Source organism: Urocitellus parryii, chromosome 7, assembly GCF_045843805.1.
Source record: "Urocitellus parryii isolate mUroPar1 chromosome 7, mUroPar1.hap1, whole genome shotgun sequence".
Taxonomy (NCBI): Eukaryota; Metazoa; Chordata; class Mammalia; order Rodentia; family Sciuridae; genus Urocitellus; species Urocitellus parryii.
Window position 1 is genome coordinate 48,696,775 of NC_135537.1, and position 22,078 is coordinate 48,718,852.

At 34.0% G+C, this 22,078-nt stretch overlaps 1 protein-coding gene and 1 pseudogene across 1 annotated transcript in view; one reads left to right on the forward strand and one right to left on the reverse strand.

Moving 5' to 3' along the window:
- Positions 1-22,078, reverse strand: part of Ralyl (RALY RNA binding protein like) — a 330,570-nt gene that overhangs the window by 192,117 nt on the left and 116,375 nt on the right. The window lies entirely within an intron of this gene.
- LOC113179657 (proliferating cell nuclear antigen pseudogene) lies at positions 5,138-6,269 on the forward strand (annotated as a pseudogene).

The following is a 22,078-nucleotide window of genomic DNA, read 5'->3' on the forward strand; positions in this document are numbered from 1 at the left end:
GATATCATATTCAACAGGATGCTTTGATGAACATACACACTGTGAAATGATCGCCACAAACTAACACATCCATCACCTCATATGTTACCTTTTCTGTGGCAATAATATTTAAAATCTACTCTCCTAGCACATCAATACACAGTACAGTATTATTAAGTACACTAACCATGCAGTACGTAGGTCCCCAGATAATCCACGTAACTGAAACTTCATACCCTTTGACCAGCATCTAATTTTCCCCACCTCTTAGCCCCTGTCAACTACCATTCTGCTCTGTTTCTATGAGACACTTTAATATGGACACTTTTAGATTTCTTATATAAGTGAAATCTCACAGCATTTGTCTTTTTGTGTCTGGCTAATTTCACTTAGCATCACATCCTCTAGGTTCATCCATGTTCTTGTAAATGAAAGAATTTCATTTTATTTTTATTCTATTTTTAAAGCTAAATTATTACTCTGTGTGTATGTGTGTGTGTAAATACATGTTTTCTATGTATGTAAATATTTATATACATTATTATGTATATTTATTATCTTCTTTATTCATTCATCTGGTGATGAACACAGGTCTATTCATAAATTTGCCAATGCAAATAATACTGCAATTAACATCATGTGAATAGTCTCTGCATACTGATTTCATTTCCTTTGTGGTGTTTACCCAGTTGTGGGATTGGTAAATCTATATGGTCCTATTTTTAGAGTTTTAGGGAACCTCAATACTGTTTACTATATTGGGCACAAGAATTTACATTCCTTCCAATAGCCTAAGAGGGTTTCCTTTTCTCACCATATTCACCAATGCTTGTTCTCCTTTGTATTTTTTATAATATCCATTATAAAATGTATAAGGAAATTTTTATTGTGTTTTAATTTGCATTTCCATGAGAGTTAGCTATTTTGCACATTTTTTTTGGCCATTACATGTTTTCTTTTGAGAAATGTGTTTTCAGATCCTTCACTCATTTTTAAATTGTCTTTTTTTGGTTGCTATTGAGTTGTTTGAGATCCTTATATATTTCAGATATTAACCCATTATCAGATATATGGTTTGCAAATATTTTCCCCCAATCTATAGGTATCTTTTCATTGTGCTGTTTCCTAGGCTCTATTGAAGCTTTTTAGTTTGATGCAATCCCATTTTCTATTTTTGCTTTTTCTGCCTATGCTTTTAGGGTCATTTCCAGAAAATCATTGCCCAGATCAATGTCACACAGCTTTCCCCTATATTTTTTTGTTTTAGGCTTTACAGTTAAGACTTTAATCCATTTTGAGTTGATTTTTGCATATGGAGTCAGATAGGGTCCAATTTCTTTCTCCTGTGTGTAGATACTGGGTTTTCCCAGCACCAATTATTGAAGACTATTTTTTCTTTCTGTGTTCTTGGCATACTTTAATTGGTCATAAATGTGTAGTTTAATTCTGGATTCTCTATTCTGAATGTTCCTTTTGTCTATAGTTTATTTTTTATTAGAATACTCTTGTATTTTGATTAATATAACTTTTTTGTTATATTTTGAAATAATTTTATCACTGGACACTTATTTTTATTTTGTTACATTTTTAGATGACATATTCCAGGTCTCTTCAAAATAAATACTATACCAACAAGTGATACTTACTTTAAAACAAATGCAAGGTTTATCCATAATTGTTCTATATTACAAACATGCATTCTAAAGTTAAATAAAATAGAAAATAAAAAGTCTCAGGAACAGCTATGTATCTCAGTGAGTCAATGGCAATTTGGGGTATGGTTAAAAAATGAAATACCCTGAGTGCTCATTAATCCATCTAATGCTTTTTCTTTTCTTTATCCCAATAAAAGTATAATTAACTAATATGAGTTTATTATCATTCTCATATTTTCTCCATATGTCAAGAGCTTAAAATAAATGAACAGAGCAAAAAGGTATCAAAAAATGAGAAATGAAAATGAATATCAAAGAATCTCTGTTGCTGGATAACATGAGTATTTCAATTTGTTTTAGTGACACAGTGTCCTTAAGTTGCAGTTGGAAAGTTAAAGAATACCTAAAACAATAAAATATCACAGAATTTTGCAGAAAATAAAAGAAGTTTAAAAACACTTGGTGTAGAACATTTCATAGAAACCTAAAAGAGAAAATGTCCTACTAGTGAGATATTTAGGTTCAATGATTTTGCTGATTATGCACATATTTTTGCATCATTGCATACTCTGCATCTCAAGTCTTTACTGCATATAATGAAGGTACTTGTCAATATGAAGCTGTGAGTTATTTAAAAACCTTATATTGCATGGTTTTCAAAGCATGAGGCTTTAAAATATATTTAGAAATCCATTCGGAATAAAGCTCATTTCCATCAATAAATAAGTTAATGCAATCATTTTAGTGAATTAATTATTGTTGTTTTCACTCAAGTATTTTTTCCATTGGTGGTGCTTTCTGTTATGAGTGTCCTCAGTACATATCTATGACATTCAGCAGAGGAGAGGACACTGGGAAGTGTGAGGCATGAAATGTAACTTCCTTGAGAGCACAGATATTCTTTTTCCTAATTCCTCCCATATACCGGATATTCAGTGAGTGCTCCACAAGTATAAAATAAATGAACAATCTGATCTTCCCAACGCAGTGTCATGTATTCAGTAGATGAGAATTATCACTGTTAAATCTTATATGCACTATTGCTACTTCAACCTCAGCTTTCTGTACGAAACATGAAAATAAAAGGCTTAATTTAAGAAAAGATTCTGATGAAATAGATTGAAATAATTTTCCTCACCTCCTTTTAAATTCTATTTAAATCCCACACCTGTTATTTGGGTTTAAAAATTCTATACTGTGCAGGGCACAGGAGGTTATTTGCATAGGAAATACTTCAAAAAGCTGACAATTTAGCCATGGTAATCAAGAGTTGTTCAGTCTCATATAGTCTGTTAAAAAAAAGTGGGAACAGCAAGGTGTTTTTGTGTAACTTAAGATGTAGGTAGAATTTGAAATTTAGAACTAATGATTTTTTTTCAGTCTGCTGGTAATTTAAAAGAAAAGTAATATCACTTGATTTCCCTCTGAAGCATGCATCCTGAAAAAATCTATAGTTCCAGCAATCCAAGGAAGTCCAACCTCCTATAAATGAAGAAATAGAAAGTGATTTTACTTTTCACTTTTGCTATACGTGTTTACTTCTTGAAAAATGCTGTCTGAAGTGGGTAAAGGGAAAGTAGTCCAGGCTAATAATTTAGACTAAAAGTACATGCGTCGAAGTTACATTGAAAATGTCATAAAGAGTCATCTTATGTAGGAGCCAGGTTAGCCATTGCTCCAAGAAGTTTTCCTTAAAAACAACTTTAACTGAGAAAATAGCTGAGGTAATTGCATTTTTTATTTTCTTTTATTGCACAAAATATCAATAAATACTGCTGGTCTTAAGCATTTTCTATTCAGAAGAAATTTTTATTCTTTTCTATTTCTAGGTTTATCACCACTTTAAATTGTTAGAAAGATTATGTTATAGGCACACTTTTCTGATTCAAAAAGTCTTTGAAAAACACATTTTGCTGTGGTCATTAAGAAATAGGCAAATTATTTTATTCTTGATATTATAGCATACAATTTCTTATCCTCCTTTATCATGCTTTCTTTTCTTTCTTTTTTAAGATCATAAGTACCTTGTTTACTAGGTTTAACTGTTTATATAATCTCCAATCTATAATTAATGCTTTCTGAAAACAATGATACTATTAATAATGTATTTTACAAATATAACAATTTTAACTGTTTATTAGTCTATTTAATTAAGGACAAGCCAAGATCATATTTTATTTTATACAGGGTATTGACAACTGGTGATAAACAAGGTAAACCTTGGAGCCTTAATACAAATGGCTCTGATGGAGTCTGCTTCTTTATTCCTTTAATCCCTTATTTCTTCCTTGATATGTGATAATGTGTTATACTTACCCATGTATATGTAATCACAATTAAGGAACTGAAATCATTTTGAGAAGCTATGACATCTGCATTCCCTCCTGTGTTCCCCCATAACTCTGAGCACAGAAGTTCCTCAATAGTTATTTTCTTGTGGCATAATGATTGCATGACTAGCTATTATTTCAGCTTCTTGGAATCCATAATGCTGTTTTAGGATTTGGGGGGGGGAACATTAAGTGTCATCTATTAAGCATAATTACATTGAATCTTGAAATCATGGGAACAGATTAGTTGACTCACTTGATTAAATGCTATTTGGGACACAGGGCCTGGGAGTATACTGGGAGTGTTAGGACATGGTTTGTATTACAACATCCTCATAAAAAAATCCATTAAAAATGGTATGCCTACAATCAAGCTCTGTACATTTTCATGCAAGCCACAAACTAAAACCTATTTCTACCATATGGACATTTATAAAATCACAGGGACTACTTGGAGGAAGGAATGACCTACGCTTCTAATACACTCATAGTACAAGCAACCCAAATTTACTATCTGTGTGTCTTCATCTGTGATTCCTAGACTTTAAAATTTCTTGCATCGGAAAAATTCCAAAGGAGAAAATGTTCTTTCAAGTAAAGAATTTGAAAAGAGTATCTCTTAATATCATCATGTCCCAAAGACATACTTTAAAAAAGTGATTATAACACAGAATAATGAGGGATTCCACATAGTAGCCAAAGTTGCCTTTTGGGAGGAAAACTGATGTTTGAATTTTATAGTATTAATATTTGAGGCATAAATAGAATCCAATATTTGTTTCCTAAGTCAAATGTCAATTTATAAATTTTAGTCTGTAATTTGGTTTTGAAAATATTATCAAGGTTTGGGTAGTGATTTTTATTTATTTTATTTGTAGATGAACGCAATACCTTTATTTTATTTATTTGTTTTTATGTGGTTCTAAGGATGGAACCCAGTGCTTCACACCTGCTAGGCAAGGACTCTACCAATGAGCCATAGCCACAGCCATGGGTGGTACTTTTTAAAGCAAATTATAAGTGAATATTTGGCAAATCATACATAATCCATTCTATTCCCCTACTTGAGGGTCTTTGGTAAGCCTCTATTAAAACAAATTGTTGTGCTTACTTCAGCAGCACATATACCCTAAAATTGGAATGATACAGAATTAGTATGGCCCCCATGAAAGGATGATATCATCCTTGAATGAGTTTTGCTGGGACATCAACTCTGGCAATGTAAACCCGAAGAGTATGGACTTGTCCCATGAATCCTCAGTGCAGCTTCCTCTGCACTCTGAGGGCTTGCACAGGTACCACTGCATGCGACTGCCACCTGGCCATGCATGTAACCTCACCAGCATGTCCACAATAGTAAAATGTGCTAGCAAATGAAGTCATCATTCCGTTAGTGCTGAAGATAATGTGTACCCCCTGGCGCTAGTATTTGAAGGACCAAATCAAGAGAAAGTTTCAGAGTATGAAATGAAGTTAATAGATTTAGATGTTGAACAACTTGGAATTCTAAAACAAGAGTACAGCTGTGTGTTAAAGATGCCTTCTGAGGCCGAATGTTTTCTTTGATATGAGGATGCTGACTCATAATGGTGATGGGGGTGGGGAGCATGGGAGGAATGGAGGAACTTTAGTTAGGGAAAATGGGAGGGAGGGGAAAGAGGGGGCAAGGGGGCAAGAATGGTGGTGGAATGAGTTAGACATCATTACCCTAAGTACATGTATAAGACACGAATGGTGTGAAAATACTTTGTGTACAATCAGTGACTTGAAAACTTGTGCTTTATATGTGTAATATGAAATGAATTCTGCCATCATGTATAACAAATTAGAATAAATTCAAAAGAATAAAGATGGTGCTCCTATGAGAAAGGGTATAAGCATGACAGAAAATTCCAATCATCTTGCACAGAAAGAATAAAACCTTAGGAAGAAAAAAAAGATACCTTCTGATGAGTATGTACATATATGTCAAGACCTTAGTCACAATGGAGATGTTGTTGTAATACCCTGTGCAGAAGATGGAGTGAAATTTTCTGCAAATGGAGAACTTGAAAATGGAAACATTAAGTTGTCACAAAAAAGTAATGCTGATAAAGAGGAAGAAGCTGTTCCCACAGAGAAGAACAAGCCAGTTCAGCTAACTTTTGCACTAAGGTACCTCAACTTCTTCACAAAAGCCTCTCCATTCTCTCTTGGAATAATACTCAGTATGCCTGCAGATGAACCCCTGTTATATAAAATTGTTGACATGGGACATTTAAAGTACTATCTGGTTCTCAAGATCTAGAATGAAGAAGGATCTTAGGTATTATTAAATTCTGAGGAAATAAAACTAAGCTCTGCAAACTGCTTCTGAGATGCCATCATGAACTGAAAGTCTTTATTGCCATCAAATATGTACATATAGATATGTACATATCTATATATGTAGATAATGTTTTCTGTAAATAACCTATTTTTTCTCTTCATTTTCTGTACTTTTAAGAATAAAATCCAAAGTCAAATCTGTCCTTGTTAACCTAGAAATGCTTCTGCTTTACTAAGAAAACAAATTATTTAAAAACTTTAGGGAAAACCAATATTGAAATTGGTTACATTTAATATGAATTTTTTTAAAAAAGAAATTCCTCAAACTAATCTCTAAAGTGATCTAAATCATCCAAAGTTACATTTAATTAAAAACTTTAATAAGCATATCTAAGAAGTTTCATGGAAACAAATTGTTATGTTAAATTGAAATAAATTTTAAGAATAAATTTCTCAAATCACTTGAAATCAGCAAAAGAATAAATTTTGTTTGTAAGGTTTTATATTTTAAAAACCCTTCATTGTTACAATTTAACCAAACATTTATATTTTTAAGAACTCAAGCTTACTAAACAGTAAGTGGCACTAAATTTTATGTCTTCCTTATTTTTTTTTTACACCTGAAACATTGGTATATATGATCTTTTAATAAAATTTTAAGTAAAATTAAGTAAGACTAAATGGAAGAAACCAATTTAAATCAAACTGTGTTCATTTTGTAGAAAATCTTCTACAATATTCTACAGTCTTAGATTTTGTGAATAACATAGTAAACAATCACTGAGCACACTAACAGGCAAATAGGGGTCATATTTTTAAACACAAATTTATTGAGTATGCTGTACCTGCTAAAAATATTAGAAATAAAAGATGAATTGTCTTGGCTGCAAGAATTAAACAGCCTTGATGAAATAATGATCATAAGAATTATCTTTGAATTACTTATAAGAATATTTGGTAATCATCCAGATTGTATATGATTTGGCCTGTGGAAGAAGTAGGAAGACCCAGAGAGAGCAGGTGTGATATTTGGAGTGGGGTTGGAGATGGGGTAGAATTGAAACACATGCAGTAGGGAAGGAAACAGAAAATTCAGGCTCTAAATCCAGTATTCCATTGGAACCCATAAATCCAGAAAATCTCCACTTCTCTGTTGACCTCAGTTTGACCATAGGAAAAATTAACAATTCAAACCCTTAAACATTTAAGTTCTTTTTCAGTTCTCAAAATTCTACAACTTTTTTTTTTAATACCTTAGTGAACTTGGTAAAACAAGGTCTATGCAAAATCATCCAGCAGAATTACATGAACACATTTCCAGAAAGCAGAATCTTTTGGTGTGAATATACTATGAAAGTTCTCACACATTTTTTTATATTCATCACTTTGAGAAAGATGAGATCTCTGACATTTCTCTCCTGAAGTCCCTTTTGAAATGACAGTCATTGGAAGTTGTTAATTGATGTCCAAACGCTGTGTTCAAAATAAGTTGAACATCAGTCAGAAAGAATTATAAATAAATCCCTAAATGGGAAAAGTATTAAGAACAAACAAACAGAAGAGCTTTGGAGTCCTCCAGGCACATTTTAGAGGAAAGATATTAGAATTGATCTTGGGCAGAAAGTTCATGACTGGGATCCCACAATCAGGAAGAAATCAGGGCAAGAGTTGGAAGAAAATGGGATCTAAAAAAATTCTTTTAAATACTTTTAAAAACAGTAAAAAGTCAGAGAAGATGACCTAATGTTAAAAAATTATTAAACTCTACTGTGAAAGACAGGCTCTCAAGAATTTTGATGTCAAATAAGAAAGAATCAGAGTCAGTCACCTTGGGGTGTTTTGAGATAGATTAAGGACGATGAACATAAAGACAGTGAAAGACTAAGAATCAGTTTTAATGAATATGTTTAGTTTGCAAACTGCTCTCTATATGGAGATACATTAAAAAGTGAGATATTTCATGTTTAATGAATATATTTTATTTTATTTATTTATTTTAAAAATATTTTTTAGTTATAAATGGACACAATACCTTTATTTACTTATCTTCATGTGGTGCTGAAGATTGAACCCAGGACCTCACACATGCTGAGTGCTCTACCACTGAGCCACATCCCCACCCTGTGTTTAATAAAAGTTAAATAAAATTATGCTTGTCTAACAAGTACATAATTTTTCGAGAATTTATCATTTATTCATCTACATAATGAAATCAGCATAAAAGTTAGGCACATCTCCTTCACTGATGATAGAAACAGACCCTTCACATAAAGGGCTGGAATTGACATATAAATTGACTTATTATACATTAAGCTAAAATAAATCCTTGACATTTTCTGTGGACAGACATGATGAGTAGTAGGCTCAGAAGCCCATGGGTGTTCCAACATGGAAAGTCCAAGTGGCCTTGCCCAAACACAAAAACTACACATGATCAACTATAGTGTCAACATTGAGTGAAAGAGGAAAACATGCTGGTTTATCTACCTTTGGTTTTAAATGGATAGTCATAGTGGACCTGGTGAGATGGGACAGAAAAGGGATGGTGTGACAAAACCCATACCAGACTTAAAGTTCTGCTTTCAAAACCCAGTTTTCTATACCACACTGGAACATTTCCAAGCATAGGACCAAATCTGAATTTTCTTTGTGTCTCTTGTAAATAGCTTGGTATCATAACATAATAAGCCTCAATAATCATTGAATGAATAAATAAAAATGAATGGATGAACGTGATATTGAATAAGTCACTTAACTTCCGTCAGCTTTCCTGCCAAATCAATTTCATTTATCAGTGAATTTCTCTGGCTTTTTAAAAATAGATTTTGCAACATCTTATTTATAACTTCATTTACTTTTTTTATGTAGTGCTGTGGGTAGAACCCAGTACCTCACACATGCTAGGCAAGTGCACTATCACTGAGACACAATCCCAGCCCTCTCTGACTCTCTTTTTTATTTAAAGAAAAAAAAAATATATATGTACCACTGAGCTTCAGCCCAAGCCCTTCTCTCTGACTTTTGATTACCCACATTTTTATTTCTTTATGTTGTTTGATTTTGTTAGTTTTTTAATATACTACCCTGTTATATAGGATCATTTCTGATCTTGAATAACACCAGTATTTTTTCATTCCACTACCAGTCAGGTTCTAGTATCAGTCATCATAAGTAAAATAACTTTGTGTCATCTTTAAGTTTTCTGTCACATCCACTTACCAAGATGTGTCTGTAACTGCGTCTTAGCAATCTGCTTGTCTATTCGCTCTAAGGTCTAAGTGACCTTGCTATCTTAACAAACTGACCCTAAGTGTTTTCTTTGCCTAACATTTACATTTCCACCTACGTACATTATTCTGTAAACAATGGATCAACTTTCAAATAACAGTTTTTATTCTGGCTCTTCTCTCTGTTTTAAATGATCTCTCTCCATACACATATACAGACATACCCAAGTTTTACCCCTTGAAGACCTTTACATAAAAACTCCATAAATACTTCCTTCTTTAACTCTGTTCACTGGCTTAATTTATTTATAGGCTCAATTTGTTGCTCTCCCTGGGCCCTTACCATAATGTTAATTACTGTGCCAATGTGAGGTAAAGGACAATACGTGATATGGTCTTAATCATATTTGAATTCCTTAAACCTACCATAGTGACTATTTAGTAAGCATTTGTGGTTATCATATATAGAGAATTCACCAAGGATGATGGCTTGACAATTTTTTTTTTATTTTACAGTGGTGCAAAGTGATGTGCATTCAGTTACTGTATGCTGGATTACAATTCTGATCTCCCAGGTTAGGGAAATGTAATACAGTATTCTCTGATGATGCTGGGTAGCAGAAGTAATCCACAGTTCCTATTCAGCCACATGATCATGAGGGAAAACAACTGATATTCCACAGTGTACTGTGTTGCCAGCTTGTTTAATATCAAGTTTTGTATTTTTGCATTCAATTGAGTCTATAAAATGCCCATCTGTGTGTTTATAGATATTCCCTATTTTATTATAAAATAAGTTTTGTGTTAGATGACTTTTTCCCAACTGTAAGCTAATGGAACTGTTCTGAGCACATTTACGGTAAGCTAGATTGGGCTATGATGTTTGGTAGGTATATTGAGTGCATTCTGACTTATGATATTTTCAATTTGATGAATGTATTAGGTTGTGACTCTATGGCACATTGAAGAACATTTATATCTTGTCCTGCATAGAGCTCTGTGAAAGTCAGTGGTAGTAATCTATAAAATAATCTCCTGATGGTATCATGTTTGTGTGTTTTTTTCATCCAAAGAGGTAGGTGGTGGGGAAAGGGGACACAGATACTACAAATACTTACAAATAACTTACATTTAAAACTTGAGAAAGCATAGGAAAGGGTTAGTTCCATGTTTGCACAATAAATAAATTAATAAACTTTAAGCACAATCAACTTGCCATTTCCTTTTTTAATATTTATTCTTAAGTTTTGGGTGGACACAATATCTTTATTTTACATTTATGTGGTGCTGAGGATCAAACCCAGTGCCTTGTGCATGGTAGGCGAGCACTATACCACTGAGCCACAACCCCAGCCCAACTTGCCATTTCTGTTAGCTTTGTAATTCCTTTATTTTTTGTCTTTTAGATTTGGGAGTAGAGAGCTAGAGGAGAGCACAGGAAGGCAAGGTGGCAAAGAAAAGTTTTTTATTTGATCTCAGATAAATGCTTGCAGAGCTGTGCTTCAGTATTCTCAATACTTGCTACAGATGACTGTCACCTGGAAAGATTTTTTAAAAATACTTAGAGTTGGCACCATCCCCCCCAAATTCTGATTCATTTGATTTTGGATGGTACAAAGATTTTTTTCAACTCTTCAAATGATACAAATATGAGGCCAGAATGAATTGCTCTGCATCATTTTTAATAACTTTCCACCCGACTCTGTCTCTCAAAATGCTTGCCTTCGCGTAGTACACTATTCATAGTGTTAAAGTATTTTTCTGTGTGTATTTGTGTGTATTGTACATTTGTTTGTATGGTGTGCATAATAAGCAAGCCCATGTATATGTGTGTGTGTATATATATTATATATTTAATGTATTCACACAAATGGGTATAAAAGTTCTTTTTTGATGATGCAACTTTACTACTGTCTTCTCAGAAATAAGCAATATAGGTTATCAAAGTCAAGAGAGAGAAAAACAGCCAAGTATTTCATATCAATTCAAAAATATGTTGTGGTAGCTGGATATGAGTGTCAGAGCCAATTCTTGATATAAGAAGAGAGCCAACTATGTTTGGCAGAATCAAAGTTCTATTATATCTGTTTTCCTGAAAATACACATAAAGATCCAAATGTCTGCCCATGCATGTGCTGGTTCTCACTGTACTAAGACCAAGCACATCTATATTCCAGAAAATACTAGATGAAGCCAAAATTGGTCCAGTATTGCTTTTCATTCTTTGTTGCCAGATGGTTCCTTTCAGCATGATCTCTCATTTGAGGATAGAGCTGAAAAATAGCTTAAATCAGATGGCTTAGTCAAGACCTGTGGTTTTCCTTATTTTTTATTGTGGAAAGTTTTATATGCAAAAGCTAAAAGATAAGTATATTGATTACCATCTATCCATCACCCAGCTTAAAGAACCATCAGCTCAGCACAATCTTGTTTCATCTGTTATCCAAAGCCAAATTATTTTGAACCAAATCCCAGACCCAGTTTTATGTTTTCTTAAAGTGTCTCCTCATGTACACTTAAGATTAAAATTTCTTTGCTCAAACAAAAATCATAACAGTATCATCATGTCTCAAAGCATTAATAATTATCTTAAAATCATTAAAAATACAGTTGGTAGTCAAATTTCCTTGGTTGTTTTGAAAATGATTTTCTTTTTTTAAAATTTATTTCTTACATACATGACAATATTGGAGTGCATTACATTCATAATCATCCATTCACAGCACAATTTTTCATAACTCTGTATATTGAGTATGTTCATGCCAAATTATGCCATTATATATGCAACAGTGCTGTTTTAGTCTATCACCTTGGCCTGTAAACTGGAAATATAAAAATAAGCACAGTGTCCAGACAGCCTGAAACCATTAGGATTCAGGGCCCTTGCCAGGCATCCCACTTGCCGTAAGTAAGCTGTCTTCTCTGGACACAAGTCAGAGTCAATCTTGCAACACCTGCTTTCACTCTTTCTCCCAGTCCTTGTCTCTGTATGGAGCCCATAACCAGCAGCAAACTGAGACAAAAGGCCAAAAGAAGAATCTGGCTTACTAAGAGACAGAGACTTGTCCCTCCCTTTTTTTTTCCTGCCCCAGCTCCTTTCCCCACACCTCCTCTCTTCATTACCATGTCTGAAGAATCCTAGCCACAGAATGCCTACTGACCTCAGTTTTCTTTTAACTTCACTTTTCCTTATTTGCATCTTTTTATAATTATGTGCCATTCACAGACACTTCATCACCTAACAGACAAGACATCAACTCTGGATCATAAGTTTAACTCTCACGCTATGTGCTTATCCATCATCTTCCAACAAACTGTAGAAACGAACCACCTTCTCTGTGATCAGTAGGGCTGATGATTATCAATCCTTAGCATACTTTCCCTTTCTAAAACTAGGTGGCTTATCCACAATTTCCTGTGTATACGCTTCTTCAATTATCAAGAGAGGATGAAAAAGTAAAAGAAAAAGATATATATATATATTTACACATAAATGTCTATAAATTCAAAATAGATGTATACTTAAAATACAGTGACCCCCTGCCCTTCTAACAAAGTGTTCTTTCGCCTGAAATTTTCTCTGATCTGTTTTCTCACTTGACTTTCTTCCCTCTAAATGTCATCTTCTAGAAACTAGTTGAAGGCATTCATCAACTGGTAGATACCTTCCTATCTCTTTGGACTGGGTTCTGTATGGCCTTTTAAGTCCCTTCCCTACTGTGATGGAAGATATGCACCTGAGGGCTGCCCATCTGCCTTAACAAGAAGTCTTCTAGGACCTCATAACCAGTTTCCCCTGGCAGTAGTGCTAGGAAGGGAGATAAATTTCCACACTTCTTATGAGTTTTTGGTTACCTAGGGAACATGTTCCTTTGTCTTCTGTAAAAGAAAAACAATCTGATAAGTGGATAAATAATAAGAACTGAAAAATAAATATAAACATCCAACTAGCCCAAAAGAGGGAGTGTGAATTTCTTAAAAATTGGTGCAACTATGAAAATTAACAACCTAACAGACATTGCTCTAGACAGTTTTTGAGAGTTTAAGAGACTAAAGAAAATCTGAAACTGATCCAATTCAAAAAAGTAATTGCCATTAAGACAGCCCAGAAATTTCTAGATTTGTTGCTATAGGTCTGTCAAAGCCTTGTAGATCTCAAACTGCCCTTAAAAGTATACCAAAAACAATCTCTACAGAGTCAGCAGCTAAAATTTCTTTTATTCTCATAATGTGGGCTATAAAATATTTTTTAGCATTATGTAAAACCTGACTCAGCGGCTTAGAGTGAGCTCATTTTTGCCACATAAAACATTTTCCCATTGTCCTATGTATTTTAGAATAATTTCAGCTATAAAATTATAATCAGAGTCAAGCAAAATGGAAGTGAAATACTCCCAGGCTCCTTTAGATATATCATGGGAAAAATAGCCAATTGATTTATTTCATATGGCCTCTTAAACCTAATGTATTTTCAGATATAATGAATTTTACTCATTTCATATACATTTAAAAATCTACTTAAAATATGTAGATAGCAATTTCTTTAATTTTTGCAGTTACACTAATTATAAAAAGTTCACACTCAATTTTGGATTAGTTTGTATGCTTATATTCATTTTTAAAGTGTAATAATACATGGGAGCTGGAAGGAATGGCTAAGGAAATAATGCTAATACAATGTGAAGCTACTTTCTAGAACACCAGATTTCTTTTCCATTTCTTTTTAATGTGATTCCAAATCTTATATGAGTATTGAAAATGTTTCATGAACCCCAAACAGAATAAACAAGTTTAAAACTATATAAAATCAATCACTATATTGTTTATGAATGGGTACCTGTATAGTAAAACAAATAGTAAAGGAAAGTGTCAAGATCAACCAAAATTCAGCATGGTGATAACCTCTAGGGAGAAAAATGGGAGACTCAAAACTTTCAAATGTACTAGTAAATTCTTTTTCTCAAGTATTTATTATTAGTCTATAGATTGCATTTATATTTTTAAATATATCTAGACATCACAATAAATAGAATATAAATTACTGAAGTTAATGCATTCTTATGTTACTTGCAATGGTACTAGCTAGTTTTATTTACTTATTTAAAATTTTATTTGTTTGTTTTAGATATACACTACAGTAGAGTACATTATTACATATTTATACAAACATGGAGTATATCTTATTCAAATCAGGATCACAGTCTTGTGGTTGTACATGATGTGGAGATTCACTGTGGTAGATTCATATACGAACATAGGAAAGTTATGATGTCAGATTCATTCCACTGTCCTTCTTATTCCTATACTCCTTCCCTTCCCTTCCCTTCATTCCCCATTGTATACTTGAACTTTTATTCTCCCCACTACCTTGTTTTGTGTTAACATCCACATATCAGAGAGAACACTTGGCTTTGTATTTTGAGGATTGGCTTATTTCACTTAGCATGATAGTCTCCAGATCTATCTGTTTGCTTAAACATCATAAAGTTATTCTTTATGGCTGAATAATAATCCACTGTGTTTATATGCCACATTTTCTTTATCTCTTCATCTGTTGAAGGGCACCTAGGTTGGTTCCACAGCTTAGCTATTGTGAATTGAGCTGCTATAAATATTGATTTGGCTGCATCACTGTAGTATGCTGATTTTAACTCCTTTGTACTTGGATAGGCAAGATTAATACTGTCAAAAAGGCCGTATTAGCTAAAGCAATATACAGATTTAATGCAATTCCTATTAAAATTCTAATGAAATTCTTCATAGAAATAGAATAAGCAGTCATGAAATTCATTTGGAAAAATAAGAGGCCCAGAATAGTCAAAGCAATCATTAGTAAGAAAAGTAGGAGGCATCACAATACCAGATCTTAAATTATACTACAGAAATATAGTAAAGAAACAAAACAACAACAACAACAAGCCAGCATGGTATTGCCACAAAAACAGACATGAAGCCCAATGGAACAGAATAGAAAGACACAGAGACAAACCTACATAAATGCAGTTATCTCACACTAGACAAAGGCACCATAAACAAACAAGTGGTGCTGGGAAAACTGGAAATCCATATGTTGTAAAATAAAATTTAACCTCTATCTCTCACCCTGCACAAAACTCAACTCATAGTGGATCAAAGACTTAGGCATTTGACCAGAAACCCTGGGCCTACTTAGAAGATAATGTAGGCCCAACTTTCCATCATGTTGGCTTAGGAACCAAATTCCTCAATGATACAAGTAATTTTTGATAACATCCTCCTCCCCTAGACTGTGAACTCCACAAGGGCAGGGGCCCATTTTGGCTACCATTGTAGTGCATGTTACACACCCTTGCCCATTCAGGTTCCTCCCCACACGCATTCTTCAGCAAGTGATGGGTAACCAACCAGACCACTTATCTTGCATCCCAACAACAAGCAATGAGGCCTGATGGCTTCACCTGCAGGAGTGTGTGTGAGGCAGGTGGTGCAGAAGGCAGAGATTGCCCCAGCCCACTGAACCCCAGATTGTCTGCTCCCTGATGCCCAGGTGAGAATGAAAGAGCTTTACCATATTAAGATCTCAGCCCTTGGGGCCAGTGATTGGGTCACAAATGAGCCCCTTCTGCCTCTATTGTTTTAAAATCATGTCCACTCCCCTCTATCAGAGTTTGGATACACTGGACCTGAATGCTCATCCCAGGTAGGCCACTAGCAACTGGGAGGCTTTCCCAGAGACCCCAAATAAGTTCAAGCCTACAGAGGTCTAGATTCTTCCTTGACAGTTTAAAGAACATTTGGAATTTCTACACATGATCTTTCTACTTCCCAGCAGAGTCAGGGTGCCTTCAGGTACAAATGAATCCTTAGTGTCTAGCACAGGATGCATGTAATGGTTTGTGTCCTGGAAATGGGAGGGATGGCTAAACCCCATGAATCTTTCAGGCATGACCCAGGTACCTTGAGAAGTCTTTTTTTCCCGTGGCACCCTTAGTCTCCTTGCTTCTTGTCATGGGTCCTCACTGCCTTCATGCTCTCTGTGTCATGGAAGCTTGCAAGCTGACTGGCCTCTGAGCATTTGCCAGGCCCCAGCCTTGATTGCCTGGAATATTCTTCCCTCTTCCTTCAGCTTATTTCAACATTTGAGATATTATTAGATCCTTCACTGCCCTAGTCTTAAGTGTCCTATTCTACTTCCACCCCAAAAGTCACCTAGAGAACAGCCTAAAATGATAACCAGATGCCGATGATTTGTTTGGGAGGTGAAAATGCAAGGCACTGGGAGTGAGAAAATGGAATTTGGGATAGGAAAGAATGGAAAGTAATAGAAGGTGATGCCCAGGCTGGGCATGCTTTATGAGAAGTCTTTGAGATGCACAGTAGATGCATTTATTGGCAACTTGGGAGATATCACTATAGATTGTATTGTTTAGAAAAATGATACCTCATGGAAAGGAGAGAAGAAGATGGAATTTATCTGCCAGAACTACTCTTATCTCCTATTTCCCCATAATCAAATTTTACTTTATAAGTATTAACTCCCCCACACCTGAAAGTTACAACAAGAAATATGGCATGCCAGATACCATGCCCTATCATGGGGCATTCTATCCACATCTGGAAGTGATGGGAAGAGATTGAAACTCTGGGCATGTGGATGGTGAGTGCCAGAGAAAATCTGACACACTGCATAGGATGTGTCCAACATCCAATAATTTTTTTTAATAAAACTAGGAAACAAGGCTGATATCAATCAAAGACTTTGCCAAGGTCACATGAATAGTAGTAGAAAATTCAGGATTTGAACATAGTCTAGTTCTAGATATTGTGGAAGACCAAGGTAAAGTACGTGAATTTGTAGCAAAGTGGTCTCTAAAGAATTTCAAACTGGAGAGTGACAGGAGATAAAGAGATTTTTAGGAAAGCTCTCATTCTCTACTGTGCTCCATATTCCCATCTGGCTAAACTTTGCAGAAGTAGGTAGCCCCAGAGAGGTCAGGGCATCTGAGACACCTAGGCCAAAGCTTCAATCAGGCTTCAAACTGCCTCCAAATGTTTGTTATCATTGAAGACTACATCTATCAGACCCCAGCTGGTCAGAGGCAGGCAGGATCTGAGGAGAAAGGCCAAAATGAGGGAAAGAGGAAGTTGAACTAAAGACTAGGAGCAAGAAGACCATGTGTCTGTCCTTGTTGGTCTGTGGATATGGGAGAATGCCAGTTTTCTTAATATAAACTCAGAATACTAATATTTCATTTCATAAAGTTTGAAGGAAGACGAAGTGTGCCTAACACATAGTCAGTAAAAGTCAATGATATTATTTTTTCTTCAGATTCCCATTTTTATAGAATGGGAATTCTATAAATTAAATTATTCTGATCATATTCCAGTGAGTGAGAAAGGCTATTTCAAGGGAATGACTAATTTTCAAATCTGCCAATTACATTGATAATTAATACTTACCTATCAAATGCATATCTGAATAATATTGAAAAGAGCTATTTTGGGTCTTCAGAATTAGTTCTAGAAGCACACACAGTATATCTGAAATGAAATCAATCTGTCTGTAATCAGGGGTGGAAACCAGTTTTACACTACTGATTTTAGCTATTTAGTCATATTGCAATTATGCTCTATTGGCTATGGCAATAAAACAAAACAAATACACACTGATTTTCTTATGAACTGACCCCCTCTACCCTTCTGTATCTGTGGGAAAGAGACAAATCACTTAACTTCATCCACCTTGCAGAATTACCGTGAGCAATAATAAGGTATATGCATATAATGTGTTAATAGTTTCTCATTCTCAGTAGTGGTCAATATCATAAGAGTTAACAATCAAGGTCACTGATCCAATGGATTATGCTGTTAATTTCTGTAACTCAAAGCATCATCCTTCAGATGAAATTCAGCATATTCATACTCTATTTCATTCTATCAGTTAACACATATTTATCAAGGATCTACAATATGCCTGTATTATACACTGCAAGAATATTAGTGAAAAAATAGACCCAAAACATCTTGACCCCCAAACAAAACAAAACACAAACGCCACTCGCAATGAGCTCATGATTTACAGGGGGCAGAGAAGTTAAGTAAATAATAAACCATAAAGAATGTTAGAAAGTAGAAGTTTTACATAGACAATTAAATAAGGGAAGAAAAATGAGGTGTGTGATCAATGGGGATGATGCTATTTTAATTCAGGTTATCAAAGAGGTCTCCATAGAAGAAGACCTGGAGCAAAGACCTGGAGGGAGGGAAGCAAACCATGGCGATATCAGAAGGAAAAGTTGCTAAGTAGCGGAATCAACAATTGCAACGGCTCTGTGGGGAAAAGGAACTTAATATGATCTAGAAAAGCAAGAAAGGTATTGTGACTGGAGCAGGGTAAGTAAGAGAAGGAAGAAGAAAGTGAAATGCAGGGTATGTATATGCGTGTGTGTGTGTGTGTGTGTGTGTGTGTGTGTGTGTGTAAAGGCCATTTAAGGACTTTGCTCTCATCCTCAGTTTGTCTATATTTATTTATATTTATATTTATATTTATATTTATATTTATGATTTTCTTTATTCTCTACTCAGAAATGTCGGCTAAAATTTAACCTATTTTCTTTTGGAATGTTGATTTGAAAAAAATGTCAGGGAATTAAAACACTTAAAGAAGAATTTTTTTTCTTAATAAATTTTAGCCACTGACAAATTAGATGTAAAATTAGATGTAAAAACATCTAATATTAAATGCTAGTACCCATGCCCAAGTTTCACATCCTACTTGTTTTTGACATTGAATGAATTGGTATACACAACGAGATTTAGGCAAATATCCTCAGACATTAACTTCAATAAAGTTCAGGTTTATATTTCTCTTCAATCTTTGAAAGTATAAACCACATTTCTAGCTTTCCAGTGAACTGATGCCATGTTTGAATTGTGATTAAGTAACCCTGGTTTCTTAGTGTGATCTAGAGCAACTACATAGTTTATCATCCAAAATATGACACTTTCATGGAAGACAAATGCTAAACTGGATGGGCATAAATTACTACTGTCCCAGACAAACAGAACATATTGGCCCCAGAGAGAGATCAAACAAGAGTTTTGGAGTTGAGCAGACCTAGAATTAAATCATAGCCTTATCTCTCACTCCCTTTATGGGTTTAAACACATTACCCAGGCTGTTTTAGAACCATATTTGGGGTTATAAAACCTAACTCATAGTTGTTTAGGTGGATTTATTCGTATGAAAACACATCCCATTTTAAGAATGGGATGGCAACGGTGGTGGAAAGAATTATGTTCAATTATTGTAGAAGTTATTGAAAGGTCATTGCTGCAAAACTTCCCTGGGTTATGTTACTCTAGGGTTATAGCAATATAGAACTATGGTTACACAATGAGTACCAGAGTACCTTGAAGAGTTATGAGCATTCTCTGGCACACATAATCGTGCAATCTTTATTTCTTGGACTAACGTCACATAAATTGAAGCAGTGGAATCATCAAAGATAGTGTCCATTAATATTCTCAAATATTAGAACAATGACTTTTAGAAAATGATTTCTAAGTTTTTAGATATAAGACTGATGGATTTTAAATGGTAACTTTGATAACAAAAATTTCTTAAGGAAGAAATCTTAATTTTCCCTCCCCTAACAATTATAGTTCAAAGCTGTGTTTGCTTATTGAAACACATTTGACACCAATTGCCTTACACTTCAGACTCTACGGGTAATCATAGGAGACTGGAATCCTCATGAAACACTCTAGGCTTTTGGATTCAATAGTATGTTTGATTTTCATGAATACAAATTGGAAGATGCTAGCAAAGGCTTCTAAGTTATTTTCTATGAAAATGCTTGTTGAAATATTCTCATTTTTTGAGACTTGTGATATTAATATTTGATCTATATATTAAAATTATGTGAATCTAATCCAAGTTTTACCTACATAATATGACACCCTGCTCCATTCTAACTTAATTGACTCAAGACATTACCTACTTTTCTCCCAAAATCTACTTTAGTGATTATCTTTTTTTCCTCATCTTTCTCTCAAAAGTCTATTTGATTTTTAACTATTCTTATACAACACATAATTTTTATGTAATTCAATAGTAATCTTGACTTGTGTTAATTTACATAGTCTATAGATCCTAAATGAAGAATTTCCATGTTCTATTACTTATTTTGATGATTTAAATGTTTTGGGGTGAAGTAGCCTGAAACACTATCTAATCTATGGAAGCATTTGCTTTATTTTCTAAATTTAACTGCTGTTCAAACTTGGTGTTAAATATCTCTCTGTTTCCAATAAAATTTCCACTTTGAAGCACAATTAGAATTCAGTTCAAAGCAATAAGTACTTTTATTTTCATGGCTTGTGCCTAGAAAACAGCAATCTGATATCTGTGGTTACAGATATATTATTAATCATATTATTAACTATACTAATACTATTAACTAATACTAACTCTTAACTGTATCAATGATAGCAACAACAACATTTATGCTGCTTTCATGTTATCAGGCATTTCTGTAAGTGAATTTCATGGCTTTAGAAATGAATATGGAGCATGATCTAAAGAGCTTCAAACAGTTTGGCAACAACATAAGCAATCATTATGTGGATCTGAGAAAAGTTAATATTTTATTAATAATTAATAAAAATATTAATTATTCAGCTTTTTATAAATATAACACAGTGAGAGGTCTTAAAAACCAGATATAATTGTAAGATATTTTTATTCAACAATTATTTACTGAATGAATGAGCAATATGTAGTGTTGTGCTTAAAAGGGTTGTAAGACATATTTTCTTCCATTTGGAACATCACACTCCAGTGTGAAAAGATTTGTGAAAAGATTTCACACAGGTAAGGGAAACTACCATGTATGCTTGCATAATTGCTAATAAATTCTAATATTTAGAATACATATGTGTGTATATACTTATATACAAATATACACATACACTTCCAGATACATAATTCATTCAAAAAATACATGTATTAAATTTACTAAATTGTTGAAGATGTCATTATTATAAAACATTAGAATCAAAGGTTTTAAATAGCTTCCTCTCTAACTTATTTGGAATCTATACATTTAAATACTTTTTTGAAAAAAAAAATGTTGTTACATGCATGGTCATGTGAACCTAACATGAAATTTTAGATTTTTTATATTAATAATTTACCGAGTGTGAGAAATGTTAACACGTTCAGAGAGAAGAAATCAGAATCCTTTCAAGAGAGAGTATTTTCAGAAATAGCAGTTCTGTGGTGAGAAGCAATCCTCTGGCACCATCTATTGACTGCAATGTCTTATTTTCTAACCAAACCACATGCAAATTAGCACTAAATGAATAAAACATACACCTTTCTTCCTGATTTTTTTTCATTAATAATGAGGAGCTTGAGCCATCATCACTGACTGCAGATGATGAATTCAGATATATCAGCAAATTTATGCTACACCCTTGGAATCCAATGTTGCTTTCTAATTGCTAATGAAACTTGCTTTAATGTGTCTGCAGGAGTCCACCTCCACAGGTGATATTTATGCTGAACTGTCTAATCAGAGGCCAAAATAATCTTTGT